This window comes from Numenius arquata, chromosome 21 (genome assembly GCF_964106895.1).
Source record: "Numenius arquata chromosome 21, bNumArq3.hap1.1, whole genome shotgun sequence".
In the NCBI taxonomy this organism is placed as follows: domain Eukaryota; kingdom Metazoa; phylum Chordata; class Aves; order Charadriiformes; family Scolopacidae; genus Numenius; species Numenius arquata.
This window is the reverse complement of record NC_133596.1, coordinates 7,369,271-7,385,919: the sequence shown is the minus strand read 5'-3', so window position 1 is coordinate 7,385,919 and position 16,649 is coordinate 7,369,271. Positions and strand designations below refer to the sequence as shown.

The following is a 16,649-nucleotide window of genomic DNA, read 5'->3' as shown; positions in this document are numbered from 1 at the left end:
AATGCAAAACCCAGGAGCAGGCAGAGGCCAAGCTGCTATGGCTTAAACGAGAATACCTTTAAAGAGACAAACCATTTCATCGGTCACATCACTATCAATACAGCCAGCTGCCACTGCCTTAACGGGCAATGAAGAAATAAAAAAAGGCTTATCGTCAAAAAAACACAAACCCCAGTCTTCTCTAAATTTTCAGATAGAATCATGAACAAAAATTATAATCCAAGCCAGATGAAGATTACCCTAATTGCACAGATCTGCCTCGCTATGAAGGCTTGGGTTAAACCCCAGACACGTGTCTCATCTGCTCATGCAGTTTAAGCAGTTGCTACGATCAGTTACAATCATCCACCATCCAGTGAGGAGTTCTGTTGCAGCCAAAATAATTCAGATGTCCTTCCAAATATTCACAGTGTCATTCAAATGCTAAAGACAGAGAGATTATGCTGTAGCATTAAAGGACTCAAAATAGCTATAGTTATGAATTACCTGGGCTATTTTCAGCGATGTATCCAGGTAAAGAGTCCCTGATACGATGTTTCAGGGAATATGGTCTGACCACATAATTCTCTCAGTTACACCCCACCTGATGTAACCATCATCTGGTAACCATCAACTTTGTATCAACCAGCAAGATTTTCTAAAGGATTTTCATCATCTCTTACCTCCAGGGAAATAAATATTCCAGATTATTAAGAGGGGGGAGTGTCATATCGTTTACATTTCAAGGGTAGAACAAATTTTTATAAAATCCCAGATGCTGCTTTTCTTTCAGCTGGTCAGATTTTCCTGTCAGTATCCAACAGAGTCAAATGCATAGTGCACGGTTTTGTAGGTTCCCACAGGTACCTTCACAAACCCAGGGCTGGGGCAGGGGAGCTCTAGCGCCTCTTCCATCCAGCCACTACAGCCCTTCTCAACTGCGGTAATGCTTGACCTATTTAATCACTGTATCCAGCCATAAACAAAATTCCTGACAATTTAAAGTTTGATCATGCTGCAAAACATGCTCCAGCTTTTGAGTCCCTGCTGGTTCCAGTAGAGTTCTTCAGCTTAAATGGAAAACGCTTTGGCCCCTGACGTGGCAAGGAGGAAGGGGACTCCGCTTTCTCCCTCCTCAGACTAAATGCCCAGTCTGCTTTAGTTCCACTCCTAGAAACCAGAGGTTTCGGTAGAGGGCTGGAAAAGGGACTAAGTGCTAGTTTGAGAGAAGTGTCTGGACTGTCGGGTATTCTACATTAGCTGAGAAGAACACCTCTCTTTAACCACCACATGAATTTCATTCACAACATCGGAAGCAATTTATTTATCATTTAACAGAATCATTTAGGAATTTCTACAAGAAATAAAATTTTGTCCCATCAAAGTTTGTAAAATACTTTCTCTCTCTCTCGTTACTTACAGAAGCTCAAAATACACGAGAACCACAAATGATCATACAGTAAAAATCTAATCAATGTTTTTAACATAAACAGCAGCCCTCAGCTGCCCGGGGCTCTGAGACCCCAACAACCTGCTCTAGTTAGGGAAGCGGGAGCCCTTGGCCTCTGCTGCTCTAGGAGAGAATAAAATAAACGCTGTGAGAGTACACGAGATCATGGTAACTGCTGGGATCACCCAGAGATTACACACTGTAAGTTAATTACTTATTTCAATGGCTAAAAAGCATCTCAAATCATGAAATGAACAGAGACATTTTGGCAACAAACTGCCAAAACCTGAGCATCTGTGAAACAAACACTCTCCAATGCTCATCGCCCACGTTCTAGAAAAGGGAAAAAACTACAATTGTTCTGGGAATCAGGAAAAGGATTGTAAAGGCAAAATTTGCATTAACTGAATAAAAGTTGTCAATAAACTTTCCCACAAAAGTGACTCATGAATTAGAGCCAGTAAGAAAAAAGGAACTGTATTGGTAAAAGTTTATCCTTTTCTTCACCTACCAATTAAAACCAGAGACATTTAGGTACGTAAACAGAACTGATCGAGTACTTCTGCTGCTGTATCCATGTTAAGCAAATTCCAGGGGACTGACTTGCAATGTCTTCACTTTCAGTCACTCCCCAAAGCCAAATTACATATATGGTTACCAAACCCTCCAGCTGCTGCCAGGGCACTTTCAGGAACAGCCCGTCACAGCAGCAACTGCTCAGAAAGTGGGTCCTTCATCCTGAGACTGGGTTCTTTCCAGAATCAGGAATTTGGCTTTTGTTTTAAAAATCACGTTACATGTTCCTGTTCTTTCCTTTCACTATACTAGAGATGCCATATAAATTCAACTGAAATATTTTAAGATATTCCACACTAGAAAGGATGTAGAAAAAATAAATTCTGTTTCCTGCTTTATTAGGAAAAAATAAATTGCACCTGGGATGAAAAATAAAGAATCACTACCACTGAAGGATTCATATGCACGGTCATTTTCCAGGGAAAAAAATGTGTGAAAGGACCATATACAAGTATTTCCTTTAATTTACTAAATAGATGTGTTGAAATCGCAACATTTCCTAGTCTGTTGCCAAAACAATCAGAAGTTTAGCACAGTAAAGCAAAATAGGGAAGAGAAGCAGAAGAAACAAACAGTAATGGGCAGTAGGATAAGGCGGAGGAGGATGATTGATATTGCCTCTCAATCAGAGCTGCTCCCAACTGAGTCCTGAGGGGCTTTGATACGATAAGTTCCTTTCTGTATGGAGATTACAAATATATCCCATAAACTGTGTAATTTCAGAATAGCTCCGCATTAAATGACAACCCAGTAGTTCAAGAATAAACTACATTTCAACATATTATTATCCGTAAGTTACCTTTATTTCCACTGAGCTCCATGCCTCTTGATATATTTTAATAGACTAATATCATTAAACCAGCTTTCCCCACAGCTCTTCTCTGTTGTGTCTCTTCTAAAATAAACCTTTTTCCAAGAAAAAGCCCATGGCTGGACTGACTGATGGAGCAGAGCAGAAGTGGCAGAAAGTCTCAGTAAGTCCTGAGAAGGCCCTAAAATAGATTTTTAAAGTATCCCTTGCTTTGAGCTGTTTAACAGTCTTTGTGCTTCACTTTGATCCACAGCACTTACAGCCAAACATTACTTTGGCATGTGTGATGTGTGCCAAAAGCTCCCTTGTCTTAGAAGGTTTTTTTATCTTTGTCAATATTTTTAAAACTGATTCATTCCTAACGTGTGAGGTAACTCCTACTAGAATAGAAACTGAGCTGCTATGCTCTATCAGCACTCAAAAGGTTAAACAAACTAAATATTGGAGTCATTTCAGCTCCCCTGTGTTAACACTGCAGTTGTAAACTTATTGCGATATACATTTAGTTGTTCTAAGAATTAATGACTGACTCAGACAATGTGTTCAGTGAGGTAAGCAAAAAAACTGCTCGGAAAGAATCTATTCTTACGAAACATCCTACGGGTTACTCTGATTTTCAAGAAAGAGGTGCCAGTAAGTGAAGCAAAGGCAAACTGAAAGCAGTGGTGACTGCCCACTTACCTTTCCACTGAACACAGCACTGTGTCCCCAAAGCCCCCCCGACACACACAGCCCCACACAGCTCACCGGCGGTGCTGCTCTTTGAGACACTGGATGGTACGTGTCCAGTGTGAGTAGGGACTGCAGCAGCAGCACTTACACACTGCTGTGGAGACCTGGCCTTACCAAGCTGCTCTGCCAGAGCTCGTCTCCCCCTGCTCACATCTACACAACTGCCAGCCCACCACCTCCACCCCACCTTCAAGGGGACACAGCTGATCCCTGCAGCCTGACACGGGTCTTGACTCCCAGCACAGACATGCCTGCCTGCCAGGAATTTTCAAAATAGTTCTTTTTCAGGTTGTCTTTTCTAAAGACCCAGTGACAAGTGTCCAGCAGCTCCTCCCAAGCAGTACAGTCTCACATCCAAACACATCCGCACCGATCCTGAGCGTGCTGAGTTTAAAAGTTCTGGTAAGGTATTACTCCATTGGAAAATAGATACTTGACATCTTGTTTATCTGCTGTAAAACTACGCCATATAACATACCTCATAATTCAACACACACCAGGTCTGAAGAAACTTGTGTTCCAACTTAGTTTGCTGAATTCACACACCACACAGATTTAAAACGAGTTGTTTGCTGCAAGCCAGATCTGAAACCACTCAAGTTGGTCACTGAAAACCTGACAGCAGCTGGCTAGTCTGCTGGAAGTGCGTTGCCAAAGCAAATTATTAAGCATTATATATTTTTTTTAATTCTTAATATAAGAAGCATGGACATTGGAGCAGAAAACACGCAAATCACTAATTACTGCCTTAGCAACAAAGCCCATGTAGAAACTTCCCATCCTGCCAATACAATGAATTGTTCATCGACATTCTAAACTTAATCCATGTCATGACAGAAGTTACAAATGTTCTGTTTTAAAAGAATACCTTTAATCCAGACTGATTCTATGACCCCATTCATACAAGCCCTACTGACAAATAAGGGGGGGTCAAGATGAAGAACCAACAGCCTGGAAGCCTCTCGCTCTCAAAATAAGCGTTTCCTAAAATCTGGAGGCTATTGCAAGGAACAAAGTTTGCCTTCCCCATTTCTAAATCCCCATGACAACCCATCATACTGCCCAAAGGGGTGAAAACAATGGAAGAGCAAATGCTCCTACTGAGACACCACAATGGACTTTGCCCGGAAGACAAACTTTTGTCCTGAAACAGTGACAGGAAAGTTAATGTTTTACCTGTTTAAAGTCTCCTGACAACCCAAAAGAATAACTCAACTCTGCTCCACAGCAGTGAAAAAATGTCACTGTGGAAAGTCTCTTACTGCTGTACACTTCCAATAGCTACCACAGCTTCAGAATTTAATTATCCAGAATAATTAAGGAGAACTTTTATGGCCACTGACTGAGATCAGTGCAATGCTTCAGCAAAAGAGCAAATTGGGGGGTGGGAGGTGTTGGAAATATGTGGGTTTAACAATTTATATCAGTAGGACATTTAATAATCTGGCCAATTAAGCTATAGAGAGGGAAGCACTCCTTTTGTCCCTAAAGTCACCAGGGTGCAAATAAAAATTGTTCTGTTTTACCCTTATATTTACCAGCTATTTGGAAAGACAAACCAAATCATTCCAAGACATAAGGCAGAGTTTGTTCTTCAAATCCTGTATAGTTCTTTTTGCACAGCAACAACGAAAAAAGAATCCAAGTGATTCAGTTTAAGTTGCAGGATGCCCAGGACAGAGAGGATACAGGAAGGTATATTCCAAATCCCAAGGCAGGCAACGTTGCCACTTTTGAAGATTTTCTTTCCCATTGTGTGCCTACCTGCTCGAGCAGGTTCACACCTTGCACCCTTCAACAGTCGGGTTTCACCGTCTCAGATTTGTCAATTATGAAATCAGGAAGCAAACCTGAAATGAGAAGAAAAAGCGTTGAAGCATCTTTGTACGTACCCTGTTGTACCTACTGCCACCGATGACCGACAGGAGCCGTAAGCTCTTGTCCCGTGCTGTACTCCATGTTCATCAGGTCTTAAGTATTTCAACAGAGCACATACATTGCAGAAGTTCATTGCTCACTTCACCATGAATTCTTTCATGTACTTTTTCGAAGAACATAGTTTCTGGAACAGTTATTCAAGCTTTCCAAATTCTAAGTGTACTTCTTCCTTCCTTCCCCACCTCCCCTGCCCCATCCCTGTTACATACATACTAATCGCTGTCATTACACCGGTACAGCCGCATTGAAGTAAATTCTCTCAGCTCATTTGTATGCTCTTACTGGATTCAGGACTAAGTATTTTCCCATATTGTTAAAGAGAATCCACAAGCCAAGAGAAACAATTGTTTTCCTGACAAATTCATCCATCAGCATATCGCCGTCTTCAAAGGTTGCCACCAGTCCACTGGGAGCTGTTTTGACAGGTCTACAATTACATTTCAGTGTCCTTCCATGCACTGCGAGAGGGGTGTAAGTTTTAAAAAAAGAAAACAAGAGTAAACACAATCTCATAAATTACTCCATGATATTAAACCCCTGATCTAACAGCAGGAATAGCATTTACTCTGGGTTCGACCATAAAATAAACTTGTTTAAAGCTATTCATGTCTTTTGTTTACTTCACTGAAAAGAGGTTTCAAGGCTACTTGAAGATTGTACTTTCTCTGAAATGGCAATTAAGTCCTTTTCTCACCCAAAAGGGAAGATTGCATTTCAAGGTTTAGTGTTTTCTAAATCATGCTTACCAGTCTTTGAAAAAAGCCAAATAAAGAACACTACACCATAGACTTTATTTTTACTGTTGTCGTGTGTGTCTGTCTAAACATCTGTGAAAGAGAGAAATCTTGACTTTTACCTTACAAAGCCCCTTCCCATTCAGCCTTTCACAGTGGCTACCAGGAAAAAAAAAAATTGCCATAACTATTTTTTCTTGCTTTGTGATAAAACACTTGGGTTTTGTTTGTTTTTCACCTGTTTTCCAAACATCACCATTACCACAACCCACTGGTTGGTACAACCCACTGCCCACAGGTGTCACCCAGATAAAAAGCTGGAGGAATTCTCTTTTGTAGAAGAATAGTGTTTTCATAGAGCACTACTACAAAAAAAAATGAACCAAGACAACAGACAACAAGCAGGAACAGCAAACCTTTCTTCCAGATACGCAAAGGAAAGTAGGAAACGTGCTCAACGCTCTCTGCTGAAGCAGAAATCCTAGTCCAGGAGTTTTGTATTCCAGAACACTGTAAAGAACATTTCTATATGCCAAGACGTGGGTCAAATGAAGAACATTTCTAGTTTTCACAATGCCTTTTTCCACGAATTTGTTTCCATTTCCAACTGGCCAATATTACTTTAGTGACTGTCTCTTTCCATCCTCCACTCCTTTTTTCGCAGTCTTTCAAGTACTCATCGTGATTTCAGACCTCTCACAGATGTTAAAGTAGAACAGAACCACCACAGCCTGTCCAGAAACACCATCTAACAAGATGTTACAGCTGAAATCACTCCATCTCGAGCACATCATCGAGGCTTGCTGCACCACGTAGCACCACAATCTGCCAGCTCAGAGAGAAAAACACAGCAGATGCGTCCCTACCAAAAGCAGCAATTTATTTGTCTTCATCCATCTACAATACACCGAGCATAAACACTAAGTGCACTTGGAAACAAGCGGAATGGTTTATGTACGTACCTCAGGAGTGTGCAGGGTGCTGCCAAACTTGTTACAGTAGTTTCAGTTTATTATAGTGTTTATAAAACATTAACTTTCAAATATTTAAGTATTTTGTAAACGCGTTTCTAGAAAGCTCTATGTAATTGTGGCAGGAAAACAAAAATTTACTTGTTCCTTTCTGGCCAGCATTTAATGAAGCAGTTGGGGTTTATTTTGCTCTAAGACCCAAAGCAAACAAGACAGCACCTCATTAGAGAAACACTCCTGCCTGGGTGTCTCCTCAGCCCCTCAGTGCTCACTAGCGCAAACATTCCCCTTGGGAAGAAGCAGCTCAACTGCTACTTTATTTGCTCACAACAACCTTCATTATCAGGGAACAAAAAAATTAGTTCTCCTTCAGCCAACTCTACAATGCATAATCCTGAGCTCCAAAACTCAAACAAGACAAGTTAATTCTTAAAAAAAAAAAAATAATCTACAAAATCCCTACAAAGTGTACTTTGTATAATAAGGTAACAGCAATCACTACAGAAATAAACTTATTAAAAGTCACAGAACTACATAGTAAAAAAATCACTTCCATTTCCTACAAAGCAAACTTTTTAAAGTTTGGATAAGATACCTGAAAGGCTTAAAGCAATTTAAATTGTGGCAGCCTTTGTCCTAGCCAAGAAACACCTCTTTACAAATTTAAAACCCCAGAAGATAAAAATTATTTCTTGCTGATTGACCCTATATCCCAGTTAATACTCTACAAAGGTATCAAAGGTATTAGAAAATAATGACGCAAACCGAAGTGTCGGCATTGTGCTCTTTTTGAAAGCATTGAAAATAAGAAAGTAGCTATTTAAAAACTTAAACAATTGTAATCACCTAAACCCAGGCCTAATAGAGGCAGAATATCTGATCAAGCAATTAAAAATCCAATCCTATGCATGATCTTGTAATTCACAACCCTGTAAAAATCACCAGTTCTGTGCATTTTAACTCGTCTGACCCCCAGAGAAGCAGGAGGGCAGTGGCACCTGGAGATGTGTCGGGAGACTCGGGCAAGAATATCACTGTTAAGAACCGCCAAGTATTAGTTAAGATACAATGACAAATATAGGAAATAAAAGTGTCAAATAAAACACAACAGTAACTAACAACTGTCAGCATCTTTCAGATTTAATTTCAGTATGACCTTGTCTCAATTTAACTGTCTGCCTGCAGAATCAGAGTTGCACTGTGTCCAATACCAAACTCCTACTTGAGCGCAGACTAACACAGAGAGGAACAAATCGGCTAAATAAAAACATGGGCTCCAGGGCTAATGTAAAAACACACACAGAACTGGAGTAAACGTTATCCTTAGTACTCCCTCTCGCACACAGGCTCAGTCCAGTTGGGAAAAGCAGCCTGACACCAGTGTCAAACCAGAGCCCTCTTTGTTTCTAGACATGTACCTGGCATAGAACAGAAGAGCTATTTTTTTCTTTTCTACAGCAAGTGCCCCATAGGATATTTTTCATACCACACACTAATTCCCTGAAAGGACCTGCCCCCCGCACAGCACTCTGCGCTCCCACCTGCTGATGATCACAGCAATGGGGCAGCTCATGCTGAGGGGCACAGCCAGGAAACACCCCAAAGCCCCCTCCCTTCACCCCCCCCTCCATGGTCAGCATAGGGACACATGGCCCCTGCTCTTTCCCTGCAGCTCCCAGACCTGTGTGTTATCCAAGAGCAAATCAAAATATTCACCATAGCAGTTCGACTATCACAAATTCCTATAATACATTAAAAGTTGAAAATAATATTCATGTATCAGTTAGGCTTGACTGATCAATACATTGACGTGAACTAAAGCTCCTGTTCTAAAAGAGCCGTCCATGAGTGTGACAGATGAAGCGTGCCATGCAGGCCAGTTGTGTGAAATCTGCCTCCCCACGAGCTCCGTGCTGCAGCTGCACGGGATTCTGCTGTGGGCTGACACCAGGTGCCAAACAAGCTGCAGCTCTACACATCAGAGCACTCTGGAAGCACCAGCAGTAACACAGAGAGCACAGAAAGCACACACTGGCGTTGCTAGTTCAGAAATCAAAGTCTAATAATCACACTTTCGACCTGATTCTTCCTTTTCAAGCTCAGCTTTGGACTTGCACCAAAAATTAAGTATGCTCTTGATATCAACAGAACACTTAAGGGGAAGAAAAGAGAGCCACCTGCACAGCTCCTGCTGCCAGCCTGGTGGACTGCACATTAAAATGCTATTTCTAATCCTCCAGTTCAAATTTCATTAGGGTAACAAAAAGCAGAACAAGTCCTCTTCCTAGATCAAGTATCCAGTGTATGTTTTCAGGAGATTAATGACACAAGTTAAACTAAAGCCTGCCACTACACCTACCAACCTCCCCAACAAAAATTTTCCTGGACAACACTGCTAAAAACCAAAACAACAAAAAACCCAAAACCAAACCAGTGTGTTCTACTTTAATGCAAAACATACTTCAGGGGAAAAAAAGTTCAGATTATTCTGCCATGGCAAGAGAAGCATTAGTTTGTCAACAGCAGTTCCCATTTCTCTCTAGCCTATATACTTTCAAAATTTAGATTTTCCTTTAAGCATGTTTGGGTTTTCACACAATTGAACTAATCCCTAAGGAAGTTTAATATTGAGCTCCAGCCCTGAATTCAGATAATTTAGATGCAGGTTCTATAGAATGGCTGGGACACTATTTACAGGTTCTTCCAAAAAGAACTGATTCTGCAGATTGCAGCGCTGCACAATCCCTTTCGAAATAATTTCACCACTATAAACACTAATTGGTCACTTTAATTCTGGCACCAGTTACTTGGCTAAAAGGTATTTCATATATCGTTAAGCTTAAAAAGTCTTACGTTGTTATTCAAACAGTTTAGTGACAGGGAGCTAAAAAAAAAAAAAATCCAAGAAAAAGCTGATTAGAAACCTCGATGTTTTCGTTACACAAGTCAGGCAGCTGGGTTTTCTGTTAAACATGGAAGAAAAACAAACATCCTTAAAAAAAAAAAAAGAGAAAAAAAGAAAAGAGAGAAAACCTATTTCATCAGCTTCAACCTGGGAACAGACAAGCAGAAAAATGAGATCTTTCTCAAAACTAACAGCTCCCTCACAGCACAGCACCACTATTTTGAGCCATTTTTGGATGGGAACTGAACCCCTGTCAAAACTGTAAAACTGTTGGAGGGCTGCGAATCCTTGTGCCTGGAATTTCAGAACACCCAAGAGAAGCAAGAAATGATCCAATTTACTTTACAGAAGAAAACTATTCACAAATCAGTAACCAAAAGAGTTCAAACTTGGGCATAACTGAAGTTATTGTGCTACTCCCCATGCAGTGATGGAAAAACAACCAGTGACCTCCAGTGAAGTTTTCAGCCCTGCCAGGTCACTGCAGGCTGGAACCCAGCAGACTCTGCACACCGGGATTTCCTTCCTTACAGGGACAACAACGCACTACAAAAATGTGGAAGTTATGCTTCCAAAGAAATAGCAAATAATGTAAAAAACAATAGGATCTGGGGCTCTTTGGAATATCCTTTGAACATCTTTTGAACTACACAGTACAGTTACAGTCAAACTGAACCTGTCCTGAAGGATTACTACCCTTCACACATTTAATCTATGAAAACACAAGCTCCAGCAAATTTCAGGTATAAGCTGCAAGAAGTAAAACCACTCATGTGTTTATCCTCAAGCCAGCATTTGATTTCTGTCTACCTTAACTTGAATCTTGTTACCTCAGGGGAAAACAAGGAAAAGGATTTCCATGACTTCGTATAACATTAAAAGGTCTTTAAAAAAAAATAAAAAATCAGGGAGTTGTATTGTAAGCACAAGGCATCAGACCAGGCTATCCCTACACTCTGCACGGCTACAAAACGTGTAAATGCTTCTCCACAGAAATCTTGTACGTATGGAATAAGCTTATACGAACAGATAATTTTCAGTACTGTGTTTACATACCTTGTATAAGTCTCCCATCAATTATGTTTCTGAATACTGCTTTATTAGAAGCGATTGAGCTCTCACCTAAGTAAAAAAGGGAAAATCAAATTTAACACAATCAAGATACTAGCAAATCCTCACATCTTACAAGCACAGGAAAGGATTGAGTTTAGCCATTCATCCCAGCACCGTTTCCCAGTAAAAAAAAGGCTGCCAGAAGTACTTAATCTAATCAGACAGTGCACACACAGATACTTAACTCGGGAAACCCATCTCATCCCCAGCCCTGTAGGAGCAATTAACTGCAATAATTTACACAGATACACAGGGCCTGAAATAAGCAGGTACACAACCCCCACAAGATGTCATGTGGACAGCCCTCTGGTAAGGTACAAGTTACCACCGCTAATACTGAGCTAATTCCCTTGAGAACATAATTTCAGTGTAACACCCCCAACGCCCCCCAACCCATGATCTTTTGTGCTCCTAGAGCAGGGAAACCCACGGGGTTACTTGCCAAGCTTTCCTTTCCTCCTCCACCCAGCCGAAGGTAGAAGTGAAATGCAGGACATAGGCTCGGGAGCTGTGTGAGCTACAGCCCCCCTGGCATGACAGCAGGGGCTTTTTTGGGGTTTGTACAGCTACCTTACACTGTAAATCATGACAGGCTAAAAATGGCTGGATGACGAGTTTGGAGCTGAAATTATGAGCAGTCCATTTGCTCTTGTATCACAGCAGCAGCAACGATGAGCAGGGCTTTGCAGAGAGGCCTTGCTCACGTACAACAGGGCAGAACGTACAAAGTATTTTCACATGTGACAGGAAGAAAAGGGCACGGACAGAAAACTCTTTCTCTGGTAGGAAACTACAACCACCACCACCCCCCGCCAGGACCCAGCGCCCCAGGGTTCCCACAGGGAGGCTGGGTGTCATCTCTGTGGGCCATTATTTTCTTTTAATGCCACGACAGCTTCCGGTTACCATGGAGGGGAACAGCGCAAACACAGTTCTCAGCTGGCATGAAATCTAATCCCATGGTTTCACTATTCATAGCCCTGACATGATAAAGCTAAATTAAGCAGGAACTCTTAACTTTCCCAAACCTAATAGCAGTGACTACACCTCCATCATTTAGCCTCTGCTAATGCTCTGTATTTCACTGGGAAGAGGGGAAGGATATTTTCCTTCATGGTGAGGGAGACTCCGGTCCTACAGAGCCAGCCTGGCACGCAGAAACAAAATGGCACCTACTTGTTCCCAAGCACGGCTCTGGCGTGACTCCAGCAGGAACACAGGGGACAAACCGAGCTCTTGGGCTAAATCTAACACCTCCTCCTCATGGTGGGACCCATTACAGAAACCCACAGAGCAGTTCTAACCATGCTCCCAGCCCTGCCCAGCAGCCCTGCGCTCCCAGAGTGTTTGCTGAACAGTCTGTCTGAGCCGAACAGGGGTCAGTTCAAAGCACAAATTAGAGCTGCGCCGAGCACAAGGAAAACCAGTGCAATCCCAGTGCCTCCCTTTAGCTCTTTCCACAGCCTCATGGGATCACCCTGCACAAGCTCCCCAAGAAGCCAGAACAGCTTTTGCAGTGAACACTATTCCTTTCTTTTGATGCCTGTGGCCTAAACTATATGGGTAAATATACAGCAGGAATCCCGCCACACCGAGGAACTCTCTGTACCATCGTAATTCCGAGGAAACCATACAGCCCAAACCCCCGGCATTGTACTGGCACACACTGCCATTAAACACAGCTCAGTATATTGTAAACTTTTCCAGATATGGAAAAAAGTTCAAGGGCTATGTAGCTCCTTAAACAATTAACAAGTTCCAACACGGCAAACTGTCATTTTGCAAAGACAAAGCCAAGTGAGTTAAAAAACACAAATAATCAAGTTTCTGGCAAAACTGCACTATTCTTTCAGGGATCTAGTGATACAGCTACAAAGGGAACACCACGGTTTTAGAATGAAAAGCATCCTCAGACTTAACCACTCCAGCTCAGTAGGCCTCCCAAAACAAGATTTTTTTTACAGTAGAGAAAGTGGGAGCAGATAAAAAAAAAAAAAAAATCTGCTGACTTGCATGGATTGCCACCTACTTTATACCCTGGTGCTTTACATACATAATGCTTTTGTTTTCTAACAGCACCAACCACGTTAGAAGGTGCTCAGCAGCTTTTCTGCAGCACGCCAATCTCAAACACCTCCCCGGGAACCCACAAGGCACAAGCCTGGTTTGACCCAAATGACTATTTTCTTAAATAGTTCACAAAGCTTCCTGGCTTAAATAAGCTGGAAAAACCAGCAGAGAGCTAAATTATATTACCATAACCCTAATAGCGGAACAGCCAGTTAGTTTACAATACACATGGCAAAACTTTACTTTCGTGAAAACAGACTTAGAAGTTAAGAAGTTAAGGTGAGGGGCACACGGCTGTGCTGAAATCCCAGCACACGGGGAAAGCCCCTCCCAGACAGCAGGAAGAGCAGAACCGTGTTTTCCAGAGACACAGAGCTCGCAGGGAGCCATGGAATTAACAAGGAAGGAAAAAAGCAGGAAGACGCCACAGCACAACTCAGTAGAAACACAGGCACGACTTCTGCAGACAAAGAACTACACAGAGAACATGGGCATGGATTCATCCGACACGCGTCCGTACGGACACGCTGCAGGGCAGGGACACACTTCCTCCTTCCCCTGGGCCAGGGAACGGTGCAACGCTGCAGCCAGCCCATCCCTCTGCAACCTCCCTGCCCTCAGATCCCACGGGTTACAGATCACGCACTTTCACGGGTAATCACCACCAGTTTTGAAAAGACACTAAGGCCTATCTGCTGGAGTTACTGCCTCGGGAGCAGCAGTTTTAGCCAGTAATGTCAGCTTCTCAAGGATTTCAGAGATAACTCTTAAAATTGACTTTTCATACATGCCCCTCCCTGTTCCTGCTAGAGCAGGAACAACTAATTCACAGTAGGAAGGATGTGAAACAGAAATATATAGCAGGTTCCAAAGAAAATTTAGACATAACCATAAGGCCCCAGACTCTACAGAGGACCCTATGTCACAAGAACATGCATTTTAGACAGCTCTCTAAAATAACTGCCTTATTTTATCTTCTTACCTGCTGTTAGATTGTGTAACTAATAATGCAGTTCACAAAGTCAGCCATTTCCCCACTCTGGGCCAGGCACCTGCAACGTGCCAGAGCGAGTATACGAACAAACTACTAAACGCTCCAGGAGAAGGCACTATTGTGTCTAAATACTTATATTTTTCTGTCTCTACAATACAGTCCCTTAAAGGCAACCCGAGAGGCTAAGCTTCAAAATATATCTTTTTTAAAGGAATGGAAATCGGGTTATGCAATACAAACCCAAAGAACAGCTCTCCTTTTCAGCCACAGCATTTGAGGGCAGCGTCCACACAAAAGGCACATTAAAAATACCTAAAACATTGCATTGGCCTTACCGTAAACATTGACATAACTATCTGCCTTCGCTACTAGCGGGAAGGAATACTGCAAGAGTCCTTTGCCAAGAGTAACTGGATGATTTAATTGTCTGTGCTCCTAGGAAAGAGCATCCTGAAAATGTCCATTGGCTGATGTGACCCTGCAGCCTCTTACACAGGCACTCTGTGCTGACTCTCCCGCAGAAGCAGCGGATAAAGGCTCCTCTCCTTCCTCCCAGCAGCTTTAAGACAACCTATAACATTTTCCAAACTGTTTTACACATTATTTCAATGAATAAATCTGTTCTTATGCCACAGCATCTGACACATCACTGTACACTTTAAAAAAAAAAAAAAAAGAACGAGTTTTTTGAATGAACCCCACCTCCAGCTAGTCCTGAGGAGATGCCGTTGCACGCACACCACCACCCACTCCACGTCCATGGAGTTCTCACACACAGAAACAGAAGTGAACCTGCGCCCTCCAAGGCTGCTACATGGACTACTGCTTATTCAAAACTTATCGCGTCACCTTCTGGCACATAAATGCAGTCAGAAAGCCATTCAAGAGGCAATTACAGTGACAATTACCTTGTGGAGACTTTGAAACGCATTTATAGAAACCTCAAACACATTAATCTCCCCAGAACAAGAGTTAGGGAAACAAGCCCTCGTCAGCCTGGTGAAAATGAAGATTCAGGGCTGACACGTGCCTCTGTGCCACTGCAAAGCCCATTCCACCGCATCATCTGAGGTTCTACCAAACTTCTCTTTTAGACAAGAAGATGCAGAGCGGGGAATTCGAGTGAACAAATCCATCCTCCTGCACCGAGAAGCACACGCTGCTGAGTGCCGGGGTGTGAGCCTTGTGAGAGCTACACACTCCCAGGGGTCCAACCCCAGCTCACGGGGTCACGGCTGCGGCCCGGACAAGATGCTACCCCTGAAGCTGCCACTCCCCCCAGCCCCGCGGGCCCAGCGGCCCCGACCGCCTCCTCCAGTAATACAGGCAGCGCCTCCCGTGCCGCGGCGAGCATGCGGGGACCCCGGGCACAGCCTGTGACACCGGCGAAGGGAGGAAACTCCTGGGGACGGGCCGAAGGCCCAAAGTAGGGGAAGCAATCTCTGGGGATAGGGCCCAGAGGCCCAGGCGGTGAACGGGAATCCCCAGGAACGGGCTGGGGAAGGACAGGGGGATGAGCCCCCGGGGACAGGCCCGGGCCGAGGCGGGTCCAGGGCAGCCTCCAGGGACAGGCCCAGGCCGGCCCCAACCGGCCGCGGGGACGCGAGGCGGCGGCGGGAGGCCGAGCCCGGCCCAGCCTTGAGACCCCGCTCGGGCCGGGCCCCGGGAGCGCCCCGTGCCTCATCCAAGCCCGCCCAGGGGGGTCACGGGGCCGCGCCCGGCACGTGGCGGCCGCCGGTGGGGGGGCAGCGCCGCGCTGAGGCTCAGGGTGAGAGGGTGGGGTGGGCAAATCCCGGGCGGGGCGGGCGGCACGGCCACGGAGGGCCCTCAGTGCGAGGTGGGAGGAGGGAAGGGGAAGGGAAGAGCCCGGTGGCGCAGGACTGGGCCCCGCCGGGCCTAGCCGGGCCTACCCGCACTCACCGGACGCCGCTCCGCCCGCGGCCTCCTCAGCAGCCAGGCGCCTCCACCTCCTCCTCACGCACTTCCGCTTGGCGCTCGCCCGCTGCCCGCTCGTGGGGCCTGCCGGGAGACGCAGTCCGCCCCCCCGCCGCGCTCATTGGCTGGCAGCACCAGGCGGACTACAGTTCCCAGCGGGTCTCACGTGGGAGCTTACATCATTTCCGCCTCCTCCGTGCCCGCCCCTGGCGCCACGGAGAGGGCGTGGCTTCCGGCGTGGAGGGGCGGGGCTTCGGCAGGGCCCGACGGGGAAATGGCGGCGGGGCGATATGGGTGGCGTGGGTCGCCCTCTCCGGTGTGGGCTGAGCCTCCTTCCGCCCCGCCCGGCTCCCTCCGGAGCGAGGGCGTGGAGCAGCCGGTAGTTCACTCGCCCGCCGGCAGCCTGCGGCTGTGTGTGGGCGGCTGGCCCTTCCCGCCCGG

The 16,649-nt window shown here is 44.6% G+C and overlaps 1 protein-coding gene across 1 annotated transcript in view; it reads right to left on the bottom strand.

Annotated features, from left to right (window-relative positions):
• Nucleotides 1-16,249, bottom strand: part of THRAP3 (thyroid hormone receptor associated protein 3) — a 31,187-nt gene extending 14,938 nt beyond the window's left edge. The window contains exons 1-3 of the mRNA XM_074162073.1: nucleotides 16,194-16,249; nucleotides 11,153-11,218; nucleotides 5,313-5,398 (exon numbers count right to left, since the gene is read on the bottom strand). The gene's annotated coding sequence lies outside the window, so the exon portion shown is untranslated. The remainder of the gene's footprint in view (nucleotides 1-5,312; nucleotides 5,399-11,152; nucleotides 11,219-16,193) is intronic.
• Between the last annotated feature and the right edge of the window lie 400 nt (nucleotides 16,250-16,649).